At 42.0% G+C, this 23,310-nt stretch overlaps 2 long non-coding RNA genes across 2 annotated transcripts; both read left to right on the top strand.

Annotated features, from left to right (window-relative positions):
* The first annotated feature begins 1,285 nt into the window (after window positions 1–1,285).
* Gm40880 lies at window positions 1,286–3,070 on the top strand. Its single transcript, XR_001780513.1, has 3 exons — window positions 1,286–1,378; window positions 1,580–1,640; window positions 2,971–3,070. It is a non-coding gene; the product is annotated as a predicted gene, 40880 (long non-coding RNA).
* A 2,177-nt stretch (window positions 3,071–5,247) lies between these two features.
* On the top strand, window positions 5,248–19,313 carry Gm46307. The gene is made up of 3 exons (XR_001780517.1): window positions 5,248–5,357; window positions 9,757–9,758; window positions 19,304–19,313. It is a non-coding gene; the product is annotated as a predicted gene, 46307 (long non-coding RNA).
* Window positions 19,314–23,310: the final 3,997 nt, after the last annotated feature.

Genomic DNA, 23,310 nt, shown 5'->3' on the forward strand with positions numbered 1-23,310 from the left:
AGGAGCCTTTCTAGATTCATCTTGGGGAAGATGAAAGCGTATACACACTCAAAAATTTCCTTTTACTTTCTTTCCTTTTTTTTTTGTTTTCCCTATAATTTAGATATTCATTATCACCCTGATCACTGTCCCTAATCTAGGTCCCTGCCCTCACAGACTCCCTCCTCACAATCTCCTATGTTTCTTTTTTGAGTGGGGTTGGGGCCCCCTGTGTACCCCGTGGGCACATAGGTTATAGTCTATTTTTTAGGATGGCATATGCTCATGACATCAATACTGCCTGAGGCTTCAGAGTCATTGGATTCTGGGTATTGATGTTTCCCCAAACTCTTGTGTTTGTTTTGAAATTTTTAAATAAATAAAAGTGTTTTGCTTGTATGCATGAATATGAATATCATGTGTCCCTCATCTTTAGTGTTATTGGAAGGTAGACTCAGAACTCCTGTTCATAAAGCCATAAAGCCATGGGTCACGTGAATGCTAGTGTTGACCACTGTTATCTGGAAGACCAGCAAGAGCTTTCAGCGGCTGAGTTATCGTTCTCTCCTGCCTTATGCTGCTTTTTATGTTCAACACTTATATTACTAATATTTTCATCTGTCCATTGGTCCATTAAATGTGCCTTGATTGCCAGTAAAGTTTTACTAATGATGCAGTTTAAAGCGGTACACTTCCTGTTTCTGCTAGATGAGTACAGAAGTGCAGGGAATGTATACTTCTTTGTAGGAACTGTAGTAAACAACTGAGTTCTTTCTATCATTTTTGTCTTCGTGGTTGATTTTTGCAGTGGAGTAAGGGTCTTAATATGTATCCTTTGCTGTCCTGGAATGTGTTACATAGAACAGACAGGGATCCAGCTCAATGATGTATACCTGCCCGTGACTCTGGGATTAAAGACATGAACAAATACACCCTGCTTGTCCATGGTTTTTCTCGTTAGTGATTCTTCTTACAATTTCTGGGATGTGTCCTCAGTACTGTTGATCTATTTCACCCTACATCTCCCTCTCAATTGGAATTCCTCTGGAAAGTCTTTACCCTATTTATTTAAAATGTTCATAAGCAACACAGGTGAACCTTCAACTCAATTTCCTTTAAAATGTCATGGTACTTAGATTATAACTTCTGTGTCAGGAAGTCAGTGGAGGAAGTACCAGAATTACAGGAATATATGGTCAAGGAAGCGTACATTTACTTTACAGTGATGTCAGTACCATGCTTTCTGATGTACACATGTATGGGATATTTTAGGATGCAGTGACTTATGATGATGTGCATGTGAACTTCACTGGGTAAGAGTGGAAGTTGCTGGATCCTTCCCAGAAGAGTCTCTACAAAGATGTGATGCTGGAGACCTACTCGAACCTCACTGTTATAGGTATGATTGTGAATTTTCTTTTGCTTTTCAAAATAGTGGGAAAACATGTCTCTTGGTTAGTGATGGTTCTCTGTTATTACAACTGTGAACAAGGAAGACTGAGCTGAATAAATAGTGTCCAGTGATGTGAAAATTCACAGTACCTTGAATTTTGCCTATTTCCAATACTGGATCATTCATTTTTCTGGTACTGTCTTATAGGCTACACTTGGGAAAACCATCATATTGAAAGACATTGTCAAAGTTCAAGAAGAAATGAAAGGTAATTTTCATGTGTAAGCTGATGTGATTATGCCTCTAAGGAAATTTTACTATGATATGGAAGCTCTAATGAAAAGCAGGAGTGTAAAATGTCAATACTTAAAGTATAACTATAATTAAAATATTTTTTAAGATTTATTTATTTATTATATATAAATATACTGTAGCTGTCCTCAGATACTCCAGAACAGGGCATCAGATTTCGTTATGTATGAATGTGAGCCACCATGTGGTTGCCGGGATTTGAACTCAGGACCTTTGGAAGATCAGTCTGTGCTCTTAACCACTGAGCCATCTCGCCAGCCCTAATTATAATATTCTTTAAAAAATGTACTGCCTCAATGTAGTTATCTGATTTATCTATCAAAGCATTCCTCTTTTTTAAAAAAAGACGAGGAAACATTGCCTTAAGAGATACCTTTATTCAATTTGTAGCTCTATTAGAGCTATACTGATCTGACAATGTGTATAGACTGACAAGACTTAGATATTGCACATCGAATAGTGATACATATATATCCAAAACCTTCCAATAAGCAAATAATCCATGGGAAAGTAGGTGATACTCATATTCTTATAGTGAAATTGATCATTGGTTTAGGGTACAGTTTATAAGAGTCAAGATTGTTGTCATAGGAGAAACCTTAATTCATATATTACATGTCTATGAGGAAAAAAATGTCAAACAGTGTGAATGCAATGTGGAAACATTTCATCTGTTATTCTTCTTTTAATATATATCATGTGTCACAATGGATAAAAGCCATGTGAGCACAGGGATATTGAAAGAAGCAATTTTCCACTTTCTATCCCAGAACTGGGAGAAAATTGTCAGATTCTGCATTTGGTAGACATTCTGAATATGATAAAAGTTTGCAATCAATTGGTTTTCTAATTTTACTTGGAACTTCCCAAAGCTCACACTGTAGAAAATCTTTATGGGTACTAGGAATTTGGGAATTCTTTTGTTTGTCCTGGTTCACATCAAATGTGGTACAATTCACGCTACAGGAAAAATTACGAAAGCAATTACTGTTATAAAGCTATGAGTTGTTCTATTTTCCTCATATAGATGAAATACATCATATAAATATCCCATATAAAAAGGATGTTATAAATGTCTGCCATGTAATAACCATCACAGATATCTCGAAAGATGCAAAACAACCCAAAATGAGGAAGAACCCCATGAACATATAAAGTGATAAAACCAGATGATCTGGTACATCTTTATCAGTAGACCAATTTGTAAACTTTATTCATCTTGATGAAATGATTGAACAGGGAAATTAATGTAGTAAACATATCACATGTGCCAATTTTCATTGCAGGTATGTAAGTAATCATATTGGAGAGAAACTCTATGACTGTAATAAATGTTCTAAAGCCTTTTCATGTCCCAGTCATCTCCAATGTCACAAAAAAAGACAAATTGGAGAGAAAACACATGAACATAACCAATGTGGTAAAGCCTTTCCAACACCCAGTCATCTTCAATATCATAAAAGAACCCATACTGGAGAGAAACCTTATGAATGTCATCAATGTGGTCAAGGCTTTAAAAAATGCAGTCATCTCCAACATCATAAAAGAACACATACTGGAGAGAAACCCTATGAATGTAATCAACGTGGTAAAGCCTTTGCAAGACCCAGTCATCTCCAATGTCATAAGAGAACACATACTGGAGTGAAACCCTACAAATGTAATCAATGTGGTAAAGCTTTTACAAGTCCCAATGGTCTCCAATATCATAAAAGAACACATACTGGAGAGAAACCCTATGAATGTATTCAATGTGGTAAAGACTTTGCAAGTCCCAGTCATCTCAAACGTCATAAAAGAATATATACTGGAGAGAAACCCTATGAATGTTATCAATGTGGTAAAGCCTTTGTAGATCACAGTCATCTACAATGTCATAAAAGAACACATACTGGAGAGAAACCCTATGAATGTAATCAATGTGGTAAAGCCTTTGCACAACTCAGTAGTCTCCAATGCCATAAAAGAACACATACTGGAGAGAAACCCTATGAATGTAATCAATGTGGTAAAGTCTTTGCATATCACAGTAATGTCCAATATCATAAAAGAACACATACTGGACAGAAACCCCATGAATGTAATCAATGTGGTAAAACCTTTGCATGACCCAGTCATCTCCAGTGTCATAGTAGAACACATACTGGAGAGAAACCCTATGAATGTCATCAATGTGGTAAAGCTTTTACAAGTCACAGTGGTCTCCAACATCATAAAAGAACGCATACTGGAGAGAAACCCTATGAATGTAATCAATGTGGTAATGCTTTTGCAAGACCCAGTTATCTCCAATGTCATAAGAGAACACATACTGGAGAGAAACCCTAAGAATGTAATTGGTAAAGCCTTTGCATGTCACAGTCATCTCCAACGTCATGTAACTACACATACTGAAGAGAAACCCTATGAATGTAATCAATGTAGGAAAGCATTTGCATGTCAAAGTCACCTCCAATGTCTTATATGAACACATACTTTCCTGATATAGCTGTCTACTGTGAGGCTATTCCAATGCTTGGCAAATACATAAGTGGATGCTCACAGTCATCTATTGGATGGAACACAGGGCCCTCAATGGAGGAGCCTGAGAAAGTACCCAAGCAGCTGAAGGGGTCTACATCCCTGTAGGCAGAACAACAATATAAACTAACCAGTACCCCCAGAGCTCATGTCTCTAGCTACATATGTAGCAGAAGATTGCCTAGTCTGCCATCATTGGCAAGAGAGGCCCCTTGGTCTTGCAAACTTTTTTAGCCCCAGTATAGGGGAATACCAGGGCCCAGAAGTGGGAGTGGGTGGGTAGGGAAGCAGTGGGGGGTGAGTGTATAGGGGGATTTTCGGGATAGCTTTTTAAATGTAAATGAAGAAAATATCTAATAAAAAATGAAATGTAAACATAAAATATACTGGAGAGAAACTCTATGAATGTAATCAATGTGGTAAAGCCTTTGCAGGTCACAGTTGTCTCCAATATCATAAAAGAACACGGCCAGGCATGGTGGCACATGCCTTTGATCCCAGCACTCGGGAAGCAGAGGCAGGTGGATTTCTGAGTTCGAGGCCATCCTGGTCTACAAAGTGAGTTTCAGGACAGCCAGGGCTATACAGAGAAACTCTGTCTCGAAAAAAAAAAAAAGAACACATAATGGGGAGAAACCGTGGAAGTGTAATCAATGTGATAAAAGCCTTTTCACAAAGTTATTGTCTCTATAATCATAAAAGAACCCATATTAGATAGAAACCTCATGAATGTCATCAGTGTGCTAAAGCCTGTGCATATCCCACTCGTCTTCAAAACATAAAAGATTCCACAGTGGAAAGAAACCTCATAAAAGCAATCAATGTGGTGAAGACTTTTTATAACTCTATAGTCTCCATTATTTTTAAAGAACACATAGAAGACAGAAACCTTAGGAAGGTAATCGGTGTTGTAAAGCATTTGATGTCATGGTCATCTACGATGACATAAAAGATCACATACAAGTGAGAACCCATGTGAATGTTATGAATGTAGTAAAGCCTTTGCATGTCATAGTTCTTTAGGTACACACAAGACAAACCACACTGCAGAGAAACCCCAATTTAAATGTTTGCTTTTCTGAGAGTTGATTTGGTCATGAGATCTGTTCCTAGCCACTGAAAGGCTGAGGGAGAAACCCTCTGAGTATATTTAGTAAAGCCTTTGCACAATTTTGTAGTCATCTTCATCATGGAAGAATTTGAACTGGGTAGAAACATTGTGAATCTATTTAGTATGGTGAAGCTTTTTCATTGAGCTTCTTTTTATGTATATTCTTCTTTTTATGAGACTATTCGTACTGGTGACAGATGGTATGAATGTCAGCAGTGTGGTAAAGCCTTTACATTGTTGGGTCCAGTCAGGTTCATCACAACTCACACTCCACGACAATGCAAAGGATAAGAATTTATTGGGCTGGGTGGTGGTGGTGCACTCCTTTAATCCTAGCACTCAGGAGGCGAATGCAGGCAGATTTCTGAGTTAGATGCCCAACTAGTCTACAGTGCGTTCCAGGACAGCCAGGGCTTCACAGAGAAACCTTATCTGGGGAAAAAAAAGGAAAAAAAAAAGAATTTATTGGAATTAAGTCACTACTGATCAGTGAGAGACACAAAAGTATACTTAGAAGTTTATCTTCAAAACCCCACCGCCCACACCAAACCTGAGACAGAAAGTTGTATAGCTTTCAAACACAAAAACCTCAAAGTCCTGGGCCAACTTACAGCTACATTTTCTCCCAAATCAAAACTTGTTTTTATTGAATGAGTCAATAAATGGTGATTGCTAACTCCTTGTATTTTTTTGTTGTTGTTGCAGCTGCGGGTGGTATTGGTGTTGGGCTGTGTCTGTGCTTTCCCTTCTTTTGTAGACAGTAAGAGATTATTTACTACCTGTGTTTTCATGTGTATCCTTAACTTCCTCGGTTAGATTCTACCTCTATCTCTTTGTGTTGGTCAGTATATTTAGAGAGAGGTTATTTAAATTTGAGTTTATCATCAACTATCTTAATTTTTTCCATTTACACTGTAGTCATTTTCTTACATATGAAAATCCAGGCACCTGTTGTTTCTGCGGCACATGTGTACAAACCCTTCTGGCATCTACAGATTCTAAGAATACATCTGTGATCTTAATAGATCTTCCTTTATGTTTTTCCTGGCTTTTTACCTTTGCAGCTTTTAGTATTCTTTCCTTGAACTGTGTGTTTTGATTATTACTCAGGGAAGAGACTTTATTTTATGATCCCTTTTGTTTGGTGTTTTGATGATTCTTGTGTTTTCTTTTTGTTAGAAAGTTTTTCTTCTATGGTTTGGTTGTCAATACTTTCTGAGACTTTGAGGGAGGATTCTCCTTCCTCTCTTCCTAAGTATTCTTATGTTTAGTCCTTTTACAATGTCCTGGATTCCCATGATATTTTATATCAGGAAGATTTAGACTTAACATTTTCATTGTCTGGTTTATCCATTCCTTCTATTGCTTATTCAATGATTGAGATTTTTCCTCCATGTCTGTGTGTTCTGTGGGTGAACCTTGCTCTGTAGTTCCTTTTTGCAGTCCTACATTTTTATTTCGACTATTTCCTAAGTTTTAGTTTTCTTTTTTGCTTCTGTTTCCACTTTTATGTATTGAATAGTTTTTTTACTTCACATGTTGGTGTGTTCTTTCTTGGCTTTATTTATAGGAATTTTGGCTTCCTCTCCTTTTTGGTTTGTGTTTTCAAGGCCTTCTTTGTGGAATTTATTGATTTCCTCCAATTTTTTTCTGTTTTCCTGGATTTCTCTAAGTGATTTGGTCATTTCCTCTTTACGGAACTCTGTCATCTCCATACATTTGGGGTTATAGTGTTTTTCTTGTAATTTAGCTTTGTTGGAATATTTAAGACCTTCTTTGACAATATAAATGAGCTCAGAGTCATTAACCAGAGAGTGATAAATGTTGGTCCTTATTACATTATCGAGCACCAATGTCATGGAATGGAATGGCGCTATCTAAGCTAAGTATTCAGCTTAGATTTAAGCCGATGTGTTATCAATCCCAAGGTTGTTCTTTCTCCTTATACTGGATGGGTAGCCAAGTGAGGCACTTTTTGAAAGAGGTACTTTTTATGAGACACCTGTTTTTATCACTAACCTTGGAGTCACCATTAAAAAAAAAAAGACCTGATGTTTAGCGAATTTTTAATTTTCCAGCATGTATTTATTCATGTCTTGTGAATGAAGACAGACCAGATTGATAGATATGTAAATTGGGACTTTAGCTTGAACCAAGCAATATTGAACTTCTGACTTTGGAGATATGTCCAGTGTACTTTCAGAGTTTAATCAGCTCAGATGACACAGGCCATTGATTGTAGTTGTGTGTCATGTTACAGATGACAGCAACTGATATTGCACACAGGAGCCAGGTCAAAGAGTATTGTATTAATGACATTTTGTCTTCTGCCAATCTCTCTCTCTCTCTCTCTCTCTCTCTCTCTCTCTCTATATATATATATATATATATATATATATATATATATATATATGTGTGTGTGTGTGTGTGTGTGTGTGTGTGTGTGTGTGTGTGTATACACACACACACAATTACGAGCCAGGGAACCATGTCTGGGCAATATGAGCTTTGAGGAAAAGGCCTGGCTCGGGTCAGGCCCAATAAGGTCCACAGCAGGACCTTGGGTGCTCCTTTGAGCCTTCCGAAGCCCAGCCAGGATGCTCCATCAAGCATCCTAATGACCAGAAGGGAAATAGGTCCAGGAGCCACACAGCGCTGCATCTGGATAGCCCAGTCACCAGTTGAGTTATAATTAATATTCTGAGTTCAGAGAGCCATGGCTATGACCATCACCCACACTTCCTTTGTGACGATGTTATTCCAGCTGAAGGTGACCAGTATCTCACCAGGCTTCTGTTAATAGGAGATCATAGGAATTATATGCACACACACACACACACACACACACACAGAACATGCATACACAAATGCACACATGGAACATACGTGCATACTCACGTAAACACACACACAATCAGCTTTACTTGGGTACTTGGGGCAAGTGAAGGGATGTTGTGAGCTCACCCAGGTGCCAGTGCCCTATGTGACCCGTGGTATTCTTTTTCACAGGCATGGTCTAGCAGCTTGTCGAGCCTGTGCATCAACCTCTAGTGGTTCTGATCCCTGCTCTGCCTTGGCCTCCACTTGGCCCTAGATACGACACCCCACGGCCAATAGGCCTGCAGAGCATTAGAACTATGGATGAAAGGGGTGCCATATACAGATTCTGTGGGGACAGTTTCTTAAGTAATCTCAGAGGACAGGTCAGGAAACTGAGGCCGAGAGGTAAGAAGAACCCTGTAAGTACCAGGATGAACCAGGCCTACTTAACCATGAGGCCAGCATCACCACCATTGTTTCAGAGATTGTGCATGTGTCATTGTTCTTTCTAATCCCAATGGCTGCTACCTCAAGAGGTCTGCAAGATGCAGAGGCAAATGTCAAGCAGTTCTTCTGTCCCTGGTTTCTGTTGAATACAGCTAATTCCCTAGAGACTTAGACCAGCAGTTTCCAGCAGACCTGGGAGTGGATGGGTCTCCCTCACCCCTACCCCCAGCCCCAGACACCCAAGCTCCTACAGCATTCATAGAGGGAATTTCATGGCACAGGGTTTCCTCAGGACTTCCTGTGGGTGGAGTTCCTTTCTGGCCTTCATCTTCTGGAGGGAGAAGATATCTCCTGCTGCCTTTTTCTTCACTCCTCCACATTCCATAGACACTCTGTCCAGGTTGTCAGTGAGTCTGAAGGAGATACCCAGAAAGAGGCCCTTGTCTTCGGAAAGAGGGTCTTTGGGTCCCCTCAATCGAAAATAGACACAATGGAATATGGTGTGCACTGCTGGGGATAAAGAGCAGTTCCTGAGTGACTGAATGTCACCTGCATCTATGCCTCCAGGCCCCAGGGTCCTCGAGTCCAGATGCCATAAGTGCACAAGTGCATGGTAGGGTCCAGTCAAGCCTGGAAACTGATGTCTGGAAGCTGGAGCAGACAAAGAGGTCAGAATAGTATAAGTTCTAGCCTATAGTGCCTCTTCTCATCCTGAGGCCCTTGGATGCTTTGGTGTATACCCAGTGACTCCTCTGTAGCCAAACACACCTTGGCACTGAATGAGGAGAGTCTGGGTCAGATAGTTCTTAATCTTATGTCAGAACTTTGCTATGGGGTCAGAAGTCAGAGGATGGTCAGTAGAAAGATCCCTCTGATGATTGGCACCTCCTCCATTCCCACCCACCTGCCTGTGGATGAAAGCGTGTTCAAGTCTGGGGCACAGCCTTGCTGCTAGCTGTCTCCCTTTGCAGGCAGTATGGCTGTGCTCAGCATGTATTGGGAATATGTTCTGTCCCAAGTGAGCTTGAGGGCTCTGGCTTCTAATGGCAAAGAAAAGCAAAGTAAAGCCTGGGCCTTGAACTCACTTTAAAAAGTAAAGCTGGAAATAGGTTAGGCTTAGAAGGTTGTGTGTAGGGACTTCCCTTTTGACAAAGTATTCCAGGAAGGATAAGAGATGTGAGCATAGAGAGAGCCTATAGAAGGTGTGGGAGCAAAGGCCCAGTGGCAGCCATCGGGATGGAGACAGAAAGAGTGGAGATATTCGTGGCCAGAGAGGATGGGAAGATGGGTCAGGCTGATGGGGGTGCAATGAATCACAGCCTACAGCTCAGAGCTCAACATGTACTGAGTGACAGCTCTGCGGTTGTAGATAGTGACCTGTTCCTCCCTCCCTATTTTTCCCACACGTTCCTGCTCTCTCTGTGTCATAATGACTCACCTCTGAGCACACTGAGGATTCCTCTGAGCATCCATCTTTCCAGTCGACCAGTCAGCATCTTCTCCATCTGCCCAAGATGAGGGTCATTTGCTCACCACACCTTCAGGCCAAGTCTATCCATACTTGGTAAAGGCTGGATGAATGAATGAGCAAAGGACTCATATTCCTGTGTGTAAGAATATTGAGCTCCCAGGGGGAATATCTTCCAGAGTCCAGGTAGTGCTCTGAGTAGTCCTACTTCTAACAGCTCTTCCTCCTGGGCTATCACTGGAGCCAGGAGGGATGGGAGCCTCTGAGTAGTCAGTGAGGTAACACATCTCTGTGTTGGGGGAGGGGTGTTGGTGTGTGTGTGTGTCTGTAAACTTTGCAATGTGCATGGTATGAAGTGTGAGCCACTGCCTGAGGGTCCCTAATCCTCACACTCCTATTAACAAGCAGTAGGCATGGACTTCCCAGGATACCTGCTGCCATGAGAGATGGGACCTTCCTCCTCCTGAAACCCAACCCTTGTGTCTATCAAGCCCTTGGTGCTTGAGCCCCTGTACTAGACCTGCCCCTCAGCAACAGGACCCTCTGCAGTCCCTGCCCTGATGTTTCCCTGGCTACATCCTTCCTTCCCTCCCCTCATTTCCTCTTTGAAGTACAGGAGTTAAGACATCACTGGTCCTACCCAGGGATGCTTTCAGATCACAGTGAGCCCAGGCTCTTTACCAGTGCAGAACACGGTTTTTAATGCCACTGCACTAGGTGTGACCTGTAAGAGAAGCTTTTCAGGTAGGTGGTTTCCCTCCTCACAGGGTGCTGTACTCAGATGGAGCTCATTGAGGAAGCCTGTGGTCTTTCACAGTAAAAGTCCTCCAATGTCCCCACCGAGCATTTGCCTGGTGGTTCAGTTTCTCTGTCTCTTCATAGCTTCTGTTTCCCTTCCTTTCATAGAAATAGGCTGTAAACTCCACACACAGGGACCTTCACTCTTGGTTTACAGCTAAGGAGACAGGACTCAGAGAAATCAAGGTAGCAAGAACATACGGCTAGAAGGGAAGGCTGTAGGCAGGGATTGACCCAGGGACTACCAAATCTGCTTGTCCCATCACAGCCTGACACAGTGAACTGCAGTTCCTTTTAGAGAGGGACACACATAGGCTCAGTCAGGCGCAATGAGAGATATTCTACCCTGCTCTTTGCTAGGCCTGGCTCAGCACCCCTGGGTTACTGCTGGACCCTCCCAGGAGTGTTGGGTGCTGGCCACTGGCCAGGGCAGCCTGACTCATTGACCATGCAGAACCAGTCCTAGAGGCCCCGTGCCATTCCCCTGTCTACTGGGGAAAGGCCATTGCTGGCTTCTTGGCCTGCAGCATCAGAACACAGTTGACATGACCTGTCATCCCAGCCAATCAGGAGCCCATGTGTTAGTCATTCCATAGCTGGTTCAGGGACCCCAAAGAACCTGCTGCATCCAGCCTGGGACAACGTGCCAACCTGAGCCTGAGTGCTGAACAGCAAGGCAGAGAAGCCTATTCTGACTCCATCCCACCAGGACTGATTGCACAAGATGTCCATCTGTAGAGGGACTGGGGGACGAATTGGAGGCCTCTGCCCTCTCCTGCTTGCAGCAATGTCTTACATACCCTTCAAAAGATCACTTAAGGCGTGCTGTGCTCCAGTAATTTCAGCAGACTGAAGAGGGTCTTGAGTTCAACGCTGGCCTGGGCTGTATAGAAAGACTCTATCATAGCCAGATGGTAGTGAGGCTCTCCTTTAATCCCAGTACTCATGAGGCAGAGGTAGATGGATCTGTGTGAGTTCCAAGCCAGCCTGGTCTACAGAGCGAGTTTCAGGACAGCCACGGCTACACAGAGAAAGCTTGTTTAAAAAAAAAAAAAGACTGTCATATGAAAATGGGCGGAGGGGAGGAGGGAGGATAGGCTGGAGTTGGCTACGACTGTTGGTAGAATGCTTGTTTAACATTCACCAAAGACTAAAGTCTATCCCTAAGTGCACCACCAAAATGCATGCGGTGGTGCATGGCTCTAACCCCAGCCCTTGGGAAATCGAGGCAGGAGGATCAGGAGTTCAAGGTCATCATCCTTTACATAATGAGTTCAGTGTCCAGCCTGGGATACATGAGACCCTGTCTCAAAACCACCAGGTGTGGACTCAGCCCAAAGGAAGAAGACTGTATAACACAGGTGTCTGTCCCTCTGGCTCAGCCTGGAGCTTCTACTGTGCAGTCAAGCATCCATTGTGTCCTGAGATTTTTGAGTTGCTAATTCCCTAAAGTTTCCTTAAAGCTGGACATTAGGTGAGGAACGTGAGGGCCTGGATCTGCCCTGCCTTTCATGTCTTTCCAGCTATCCACATTGCCAGTTCCTAGTCTGCTTGGGTTGGTCATCTTGTTTGTGCTCTATGTTAGCTGGCTGACCTCTGTCCCTGTGGGGATACTATCACTTCCTCATTGGGTAGCTGTTGTGTGCTGCAGGGCAGTGAGTTCTCCTTAGCTCTGGCCCTGGCACACACCCACACATTGCTTTTTGCTTTTCCGTCCTCCACCACAGGGAACTGGCTGCCCAGATGTCCTGCTGGTCCCATACAGAAGCAGAGGCCTGTAAAAGGTCTGGTCTGGTGATGAGCATTTTTGATGATAATGACCTCTTGGGAAGGAACAAGAAGCCTTACTTGTGACTCCATAGCTGGATTGCTGTCCAAAAGGAGGGACATCAGCATCTGGCAAGTGAACAGCCCCTAGTGTGACACATTCCTGAGTGTTTATTCTACTGTCACTATTGTGCCAGAATGGAGCTTTCTAGAAGACTAATTCACCCACATCCCTCACGTTCCTTCCTGAGTCCCTAACCCTGGAGGTCACAAAGTGTTTGAACCTTCAGGATAGGAAGAGTCTCGTGGGCCTCTGCAGAGCCTTTGAAATGTCATGCAGCCCTGACTCACAGTTATAAACAGTGTGTGTACCCTGCCCTGTTTCGAGCACTGTGGGGGGCTCATGGTGGTAAACAATTAAAAACAGAAATGCAGGAAGCCGCAGTCTGAGAGGTGGAGTGCTCCCTGTGTGTAAGCATAACACCTGGGTTCAGATCCCCAGCACCCGTGTAAAGTGCCACATGGGTTGCAGAGACAGGGTTTCTCTGTATAGCCCTGACTGTCCTGGAATTCACTCTGTAGAACAGGCTGGCCTCTAACTCAGAAATGCACCTGCCTCTGCCCTCAAATGTTGGGATTAAAGGCATGTGCCACCATTGCCTGGACAGATAGTTTTAAGCCACCATGTGAGTGATAGGAGGAGCCACAAGTACTTTTAATTGCCAAGTCATCATTGCTCCACCACACCACTATCTTTAAAACACACTCACACACATGCACACACATGTACAAGTGCACACATACACAAGCACACACACACATGCAGAAGTGCACACATATACATGCACACATACACACACATTTTAAAGTTTTTGTCATTATTGTATGTGGCTGTTTTGCTTTCATGTATGTCTGTGCACCACATGCATGCAGTGCTTTCAGAGACCAGAGAGGGCATCACATCACCAGGAACTGGAATGACAGCTGATTGTAAACTTCTGTGCTGGGAGTTGAACCTGCTCTCAACCTCTGAATCATCCCCACTTTAAAAGGGGTTCTTCCACTGAGGTATGCCCTAGATGTGCTCATGTCTACACCACAAGTCTCTGCTCTATTGTTCACGATCCCATTATCCATGTTTTGTGTTTGTTTCTGCAAAGAAAGAAAATACCTTAGGAAGCTCATCCTTGGGCCCAGACACTTGTGTTTGTTCTTATTTTTTGAGACAGGGTCTAATTTGTAGCCTGGATAGCCTGGAATTTTCCTGTGGACCAGACTGGCCTCAAACTCACAGAGATTTGCCTGCCTCTACATTCCTGAGTTCTGGGATTAAAAGTAAGTGCCACCATGCCCAGTTTAGGCCTCAACATTTGGAAATGTGTGTTTTCTGGATCACCTTTATGACTGACTTAAGCACATCTATCCTCAGCTTATTTTACACAACAACACACAAAGACTGTTCACTTTGTCATTTTAATAAAGTCTGTAGACTATACGTGCTGAAATAAAGTAGACAGTCCTAGATAAAGGAGCCTTAAACTGGAGTCTGTGGGGGCTACTCAGGTGAACTCTGCCCCACAGTCAGGAAAGCTGGGTTTGAGATATTGTGTATGTGGTAGAAATACTACATGGTGGTATATCACTGTGCATCTCTTCCCAGTTCAATAGTCTGTCAGCTTAAAATTGCTTCATAGGAGTATTTACACCAGAGAAATGGGCAGCTGCTGATCAGGATGGGACTTCTTGCTTAACTGATTGTCTAAGCCAAACAAGGCAGCGGAATGTTGTGACTTTGTTGAGGATATTCGCAGGCAGGCACATCTGAGCCACTGCATTGTGAGTAGCAAAGATGTTTGTGGAAAAACGCTGCCAATCCTCTATGTTATAGCAGGGAGGCCACAGGTGTCATGGGCAGAAGAAGTTACACCAGACATCTTTACCAGCCTTGCTTGCTCATTAACATAAACAAATGCCAACTGACATTGATGTCTGAAATAGACTCATCTGTCAATGACAGCAGCTACTTCTTTGCTGACTGAGTTGGATAATAAGCATTTCTTCTATGTCTTATTTTGTCCAGGCATGGTTAAACTGCAGACTGGGTATTGATGCAAGCACTTGGCAAAAATCAATGGAAGCATCTATGAGAATCAATTAGCTACACGGGCTTCATTATAGAGAAGCAGATATCTCTGATTGCTTTGCAGGCTGTGTGCTGTCCAGTCTGTAAGTCAGCAAAGATAAAATAAGTGTATTTATGGATACTCACACATCTATTTTCGGAGACTAGGCTTTCAGTATTTACCAGCCCACTTTGAATACAATTCTACCTTTCCTGCCAACAGGATGAGCAGTGGCCCTCCCAACCCTGATTCATGCTCCTGGAATTAAATACATATAGGATTAAAGCCCTGATACACTGAAATGCAATCAAAGGCAACTAATGTTATAAATATTATTTGTCTTTCAGCAATTAAGGGAATGCCGTTTGTTGTTTTCAAGCACTTAGAATAATACAAACAAGTGCCAGCGGAGGGCAGGTTTTGTTTTCATGGGAAAGCAAAACAAAACAAAAAATAAGAGTTTAATTAGCACTCCATTTGCAGATAGCTCTTGCTAAAGCTTTCAAAGAGTGCTTGCATACTTTATTTTTTTCTTAGATCACAGCACTCTCTTCATAGCTGGGTGTGGTGGTGCATGCCTGTGATCCCAGCACCTGTGAGGCTGAGTGGGAAGCTTAGGAATTTGAAGCTACAAATTCTGCGCAGTAGAGCCGATTAGAAGCCAGACATAGTGAGATCCAGTTTCTAGAAAACAAAACAAACAAACAAAAATATCCCTCTTCCTTCTGCATGTGGATGCATTCATAGGTTTCTCTCCCTCTCCTTTAGATGGGGCAGTCATTTCTCCAGTGTTTTCCTATTGTCTATGAAATAAAAGTGAACCTCTTGATTCTACTCTAGCCCTTCCCCCAATCCTTCTCCCAGCTACTCTCTGACCTCTAAGGACTTCCAAACCCTGCCTGCGTGTATAGGGCCTTCCACTAAGAATAACTTTGACAGGTTCTGTGGGACTCAGCCATGAATGATTGGCAAACTTCTTTTTATTACGCATTTCATAGCATGTGCATAGTGTATAATATGCTGCATAGCCTTCTAACAGGAACAGATGACCATAGCTGAGTGATTTTTCTCATCAGCCAGGAAAACACTTCCTTAGTCAATGTTCTCCAGGCCCTTGGTACTGAACTTGAGCAGCTGTTTCCTTGCCCATGTTGGTGAAATTTTGCATGTATGCAGTGGACACCCCAGGGATGATCAGCAACAACACCATAACGGCGAGGCCAGGGAGAATCTAGAACCACAACTCCACACCATGACTCACACACCAACCCATCACTGGCTCCTCAGAAGTGACCTGGCTTTACCTCTCTTCCCCTGAGAAAATTTCTTTCTTTCTTTCTTTCTTTCTTTCTTTCTTTCTTTCTTTCTTTCTTTCTTTCTTTCTTTCTTTCTTTCTTTCTTTCTTTCTTTCTGTCTGTCTGTCTTTCTCTCTCTCTCTTTCTTCCTTCTTTCCTTCCTTCCTTCTTTCTTTCCTTCCCTCCCCCCTCCCTCCCTTCTTTCTTTCTTTCTTTTTTCCTTTCTTTCGTTTTTGTTTTTTGAGACAGGGTTTTTCTGTATAGCCCTGGCTATCCTGGAACTAACTTTGTAGACCAGGCTGGCCTCAAACACAGAAATCTGCCTGCCTCTGCCTCCCGAGTGCTGTGATTAAAGGCCTGTACCACCACACCAGGTCTGAGAAACTTTCTTGGCCATACCTTTCATTCACCTGTAGAGTTGAGAAGTTGCAGCACTCACCCAAGAGCCCCACACTAAAGCATCTGCACTACACTAGACCTGCTCAGCAGAGAGTGTCAGCCACATCCTTGAGACTTCAAGCTGCCCTTCCCCACAGCTCACAGTGCCCCTCTGTGTTTCTCCACTGAGAGCAGCTCTGCTCCTCATTGGGTTCCTGTAGGACAGGCTAGCTAGCTTTTGACCCTGGAACATAGTTGTGAGCTTCCTCATCTTCACACACCTTTGTAACCTCGCACCAAATCCTTGGCCTGGAACACTTTCTTTTTCTTGACTGCTTGGGAAGTGTCCTGGTCATCTTTCAGAATCAACCCCAAACCTGAGCCTCTGAGGGTCCAGCTCTTTTCTATTCTTTCTCAGCCTGTCTGTGCAAAATTGGTGGTCTTGGCTACTCTCCTTCCTTGAAGCATTAGACAGAGAATCTGTAAGGCAGCAGAAAAGAAACAGAGCAGAGCACAGCACTAAGTTCTTGATAGATGGGGGTAGCGGGGAGGGACATCCTCTTGGAGACTGGGAAGATGAAAGGGATGAGAAACTGTCAGAGGTTAGAACAGGAGGGGGATAATGACTGGACTGTAGAAAAAAGAACTATTATTAAAAAGAATAATACTAATAGATCTTGGTGCACAGTGAGACGCCTACCACCCATTTCTCTGCCTGTCTCCATCCTCACTGAAATGTGAAGTGATTGGTTTTTGGACAAATACTGAGTCAGACAAGGTGAGAGCACTCATTTCACTGAACTTACAATGCATCTCAACCCCAATCTGTTCTAGAAGCTTCCATTATAGAACGATTTGCATTTATCTCTAAAGCTTCTGCTTCTTAATATTTATTTATTTATTTATTTATTTATTTATTTATTTATTTATTTATTATATGTAAGTACACTGTAGTTGTCTTCAGACACTCCAGAAGAGAGCATCAGATTTTCTTACAGATGGTTGTGAGCCACCATGTGGTTTCTGGGATTTGAACTCAGGACCTTTGGAAGAGCAGTCGGCACTCTTAACCACTGAGCCAGCTCACCAGCCCCAGCATCTGCTTCTTGATGCTCACCTCTTTCATTCAGCTTCTGGGAAGCTCTAAAATGGGGCAGACACAGAGTAGGACCTCCATAAATTTCATTCGTCTTTTTGAGACTGGGTCTTTCTATGGACTCCCTAACCATTACTATAAAACTAATTGCATGGCACCACTTAGCTTTTGGAAAGCAGAATGAGAGGCGACATGAAATCCTTACTGAGAAAGCCATTGGTCTGCCATCTGCCAAGACAGAATGGGGTCTTCACCCATAATAGGTTAGGCAAGCTGCTCAAGTAGTCTGGGAAACTTATTTACAGAGGAATGAACATGCTAGTTGGGAGTGTGGTGATTGGACCACCTTGCACTTCCCGACACTGCCCCCAATCAGACACAGTAACTTTCAAGATTCCTCCTCCTCCATGTTGGAAGCCTAAGGCTCAAGATGACAGCCATGAACACAGTTCCATATGAATAAAGGAACTCCTGTCTCAATCTGTGGTGTGCCAACTGTGGTCTGGAGAGCAGCAGCGGCCTGGGAGCCTGGTAGAAATGCAGAACTCACTCCTACCAAGACTTAGGGAGACCTCGAGCTAACTCATTTGCACTTAACCTTTGAGAGATGTTTTTCTAGCTTACACAGGGATACACCAAAAACAAGTGTTTTCTCATCTTGTCAGAAGGCTACTATTTCAAAGGGTGTGAACTCTATTGTACTATTGTGATTTAATCTAAGAATAATCAGAGGTTTGGGTCTCTATCATATGAATGTGTCATTTTGAAGTTGTGTGTATGTGTGTGTTTAGGCTCATGTGTCTCCCAGGTTTTCCTCTAAATTGATACATAGCTAAGGATAACCTTGAACTCCTGAGCCTCCTGCCTCTACCTCTCATACGTGGGAATACACTCTATGCACAGTTTATTTTGTTCTGGGGTCAGTGTGGGGGCGGGGTGTGTGGAGTTACAACACAGAGTTTTGTGCATTCTGGAGAAGGACTCTTATCAGTGAGCTACATCTACAGTCCTCCTGTGAGTCCTATTGAGAGAAACAAAATGAGGTGATGTAATAACAATTGGGGCAGGGGCAAGACATCAGCAGTGGCAGTCAGAAAAGGCTTCCTAGAGGAAGCAACTTTCGAGCTAATTCTGAGATGAAGAGAAGAAACAGCTGAGCCTAAGGGGCTGGGGAGAGTCCTACAAAGGAATGTAGGGAGCCAAGGCCCTGAGGTGGGAACTTGTTAGCTGTGAGAAAGAAGGCCTTACATGGGTTAGAGTCCTGCCTGCAAAGGAAAAGAAAGCCAGTGCTGCCTGCAGACATGGGCAGGCACTGATTGCACAGGGCCCTAGAACCTTCTAGAGTGTGGTTTTTCATGTCTGCAACTAACACAACTGTCCTTTCACTTTAAAAACAAAGAAGACTTGACTCTGGGGAGATGGCTCAGCAGGTAAAGTGGTCACTGCTCCAGCTTGGGGACCCATAAAACTCGGGTACAAACTGAGTGTGGCAGCTTTTCATCCCGGTGTTGATAGACAGAGGAAGGAGAATCCCAGGGACACACTGCCCAGCACTGTAGCCAATTGGTGAGCATCAGGTTAAGCAAGAGACCCTGAATAAGCTTAACAAGACAAGAGGGCAGGGGAGCAATGAAAGGGGATATCCAACAATCTAATGTTGACAGTACTCCAGATACTCACACACATGCATACACCACACACTACACTCACACACACACACACACACATACAGAGTAATATTCCTTTGACTGATTGTAGTGAAATGATTTCATGGGTTTAGGGTGGAGCCAAAACAGATGGTAAAGCAGTTATTAGTAATAGTAAGCCGGAGTACATCCACCTTTTAAATTAATTTGCTTATGTTATTTGTACAAAATGACAGGGTTCATTATCAAATTATACATGGGTGTTCTTTGGTAGCACACATCAAGGAAGTAAAGGTGGAGCCACGGTGGGCTCCAGATAAAGGGGACTCCAGGCAGTGCTGGCCTTGCTGCCTGCTGCTAAGCAAGCAAGCAATGGACGTGGGCATTGTGTTGAGCTACAGGCTCCAGAATGCAAGAATTAGAAGCTTTTGTTGGATGCTGGGTTTTAGGAGCCTATCAGAGCTCTGGAAGTGTCCCTGCTGACCATGCACTAACTTTTCATTGGATTCTTAATTCTCCTCATGTGTCTCCTCCAAGACCAATCTGGGACTTCCTAAAAGCTTTGCTGAAAAACAGCTGGCACAGTCAACTGGATGTTAATCACAAACTAACTAATTAATCACTAATTAATTACTCACTAATTAAGAAAATGCCATACAAACTTGCCTACGGGTTATATAAAGTATATGATTTGGATAGCTAGAGAATACATATCTGGAGATATACATATACACAGATATGAATATGTATGTATATCCATCTACAAATATTATCACAATCAAAATCGTAAATCACATGGGTTGGGGTATAGCTTAAAAAAACTTAGGGATGACTGAAAATTCAAAGTAAAGCTCAGTGGAAACAGTAGGCGATTTAGCATGCAACAAACCCTGTGTCTTAGTTAGGGTTCCTGTTGCTGAGACAAAACACCATGACCAAAGCCGGTACACACCTTTCATCCAACACATGGAAGGCAGAGGCAGGCAGATTTCTGAGTTTGAGGTCAGCTTTGTTTACAGAGGGAGTTCTGGGGCTGCTGGGCCTACATGTAGAAACTGGTCTCTGTCTCTAAAAACAAACAAAACAACCCTGAACAAACCAAAGAACAAAAGCAAATTGGGAAGGAAAGGAAAGGGTTAATTCCATCTTTTGCTTTTGTTCCTTATTAAAGGATTTGCTCAGCCTGCTTATACATTCCAGGACCACCTGCCCAGAGGTGCCCAAATGGGTAGGGCCTGACCCTAATAGTCACTAATTAAGAAAATGCCCTACAAACTTGCCTACAGGTCAGTTTTTTGGAGGCATTTCTTAAAAAAATATGGTTCACTCTACCAGCTTGAGTCAAGTCATATACGAAAAGATATAGATGAATAAATAAATAAATTTACCCAGGAGACCCTGGTTTCATCCCCAATACCACAAAATAGGAATGCCGCAGGCCCTCTTGTCCCCTGTGCCTGCGTAGAAAAGAGTCTCTAGAGTAGATGGGCAAAATTAGGATGTAGTGACAGACAGTCGAACACGCGAGAATGGTGTTGGATCTGAATGTAATGTTCTGGCTGAGCTTCAGACTTATATTACAACGAATTATCAGAGGATACAAATCACAAAAAGACAAGATACACTGAAATTCACCAGTTACAGCAGAAAGGAATTTGCAGGGACTAATTAAATGTTTACATTAGGGATAACAAGCCCTGCCTAGGATCAGCCTAATGCCAGGCAAGAATTTCACACTTTAAGGTTAAAAGCATCAGGGGGTTGTTAACTCTTGACAGGCCTTAAGAGTAATGCGTTATCACAGAGCTCTAAATTCTTAGGTCTAGTAAAACTTATCCTGTCTGGAGAGTTCCCCCTTATCAGGGTAGTATATCAACTTATACTTGACATGGAATGAAGCCTGTAGTAAAAGATTTCTATCTCAGTGAGACTTTTAGTCTCTATCTGTAAACAGCTGAGTAAAATGGCAAGTGCTTAATTGTTTACTGAATGGGTTAAGCTCCTTGCTGCTATCTGGAATCTAAGAACACTGGGAAAAGGCTTTAGCTATGTTAGAATACAATATTAAAAGGCATTTACTATAAGGTGATGCTTAATAGAGTGCACGTGAATCTATACACTAGATTAATGTGGTGGAAATTTGAATATAATGGGTTAGGGAAAGAGATGCCATAACTCTGGGAGGAAAATTTCCCTGGACTCTTATCCTCGTGAAACAGCTTCCAGGCTTTTCGCCTGACAAACCGATCCAAACTGGAGAGTTGGCTTTCGCCAGAATATCCAGGAGGATAGTCCTAGTCTCATGAGCAGCTTTTTGGCATTTTTGCCTAACAAGCTGACTCCACCAGAGTACCCTGACATCTCACCCTTTATTTTTTTTCAATTTTAAATAATTTGTCTTTATTTCTCAGCCGAAGTTCCAGGATGTCCCGCTTCGTTGTAGCTACAGATTTCAGGAGCACTCTAAAGATGAGTGGAAACACAATGATTACTAATAAAGTAATGCCAAAAATAATAACAAGTAGGATGATATATTGAACCCAATTCAGGGGGTTCAATGCACTTAAGTTATTTTTCAAATCTCTAGCCAATTCATCAATGTTCCATGTGTCCAGATGGCTTTTACTAATATCTGAAATTTTTACCTTTAACTGATCTAAGTCATGAGAAATATCAGTATCTTTCCATATACCCTGTAAATGAGTTTTTGTCTTTTCCCAATCAGTGGTTGTAAGGTAAAGGAGTGACACAAATGTATTGGAAAGAAGCATGACATTTAGTAGTTAACCTGGTCTTGATATTAGCAATATCTTGTCCTATTGTCAGCACGACTTCTTCTAGGGCGTTAACCTTTGCTTCTAATTTTTTATCTATAAAATACAACTCTGACAAGGCTACAGAGATATTCTTATGCATGTCATTAACAAAATGAGCAGTATGTTGTTGCTGTACTAAAGCTGTGGTGGATATTGTAAAGGTAGTTAATATGGCAATTAAAGCAGTTATTTCTAAAAATCGAAGCTTCTACAAATCTCTTAGGTCTAATAAGTTGGTTGAGTCTTTTTAAAGCTTGCAATCCTGAGTTCTCAAACCAAGGAGCATTTTTAACTCTACAGGCAGCAAAACATAAGCAGAATCTTTTTAACAAAATCATAACAGTAGATTTCTTATTTAAATTAGGATCTACACAATTAGTTAAATGACAGGAATTACAATGAATATAAAAAGACTTGTCAAGATTGGTGATCTTAACTCTTAAAATTATTTAACAATAAGCATACAGGTAAGGTACACAAGCTTTTACAGCTATAGGGGAGTTGGCTTGAATGGCCAAAAAACAGTCTCTAATGAAATCTTGTCCAATACTTAGTAGCAGTCCTTCTACCTCACGAGTCAGCTTTTTTAGTTGTCTCCAAGTTGACACCAGGTCTGCTCTCCTTGTTGTAGTCCATGGCGGAGGTAGGAAGAGTTTCTTTATTTTGCTTGCGAGTGGCTGTTTTCTGATTTCTTTTTTCTCTGTGCATTCAATACAGCTTTCTGTTCACTACTGTCAGGGCACTCAGGAACTCACAGGTCATCCTGTCACATGAATCATTTTGGGAGCTATCATGCTCTTGTAGCATTCTGTGGAAAAAACAGAAATATTGCCCCCTTTCCCCCATATTAAGTATCTGAACAGGATCATACCATGTGCCAATAAGTGGATCCCTTTATCTCATGAGTATGTCTGATTATAGGGTGCCATAGACACTTAGAGAGATTTTTGACATCCAAATTTTTAAAAGATATAGATTTAAAGTTCCACAGTACTGTTTCCTTGGGAATTATAAAAATCTCAGTAACATGGATAACATTAAATTGTTGATAAAACATCTCAAATGCTTGGCTGTAATAGCCAGTTTTAAACACTAAGTTTAAGAAAAATTAACACAGGCAACTATACTTTTAGTTGCTTTTTTTTTTGTTGTTAAAGCAGTTGTAATTAGAAAGACTAAAATGGTATCAATAGTCACATGTGCATGATTTATTTTTGTAAAATTAAAAAGTATCTATTTGTAATAAATGATTAAGTATACGTCCTCAAGAATTAATACCAATGTGTGGAACAGGTAGAAACTGAGGACACTGAGATCAAATCTTTACAATATGACATGCAC

This window comes from Mus musculus, chromosome 12, assembly GCF_000001635.26.
Source record: "Mus musculus strain C57BL/6J chromosome 12, GRCm38.p6 C57BL/6J".
Taxonomy (NCBI): Eukaryota; Metazoa; Chordata; class Mammalia; order Rodentia; family Muridae; genus Mus; species Mus musculus.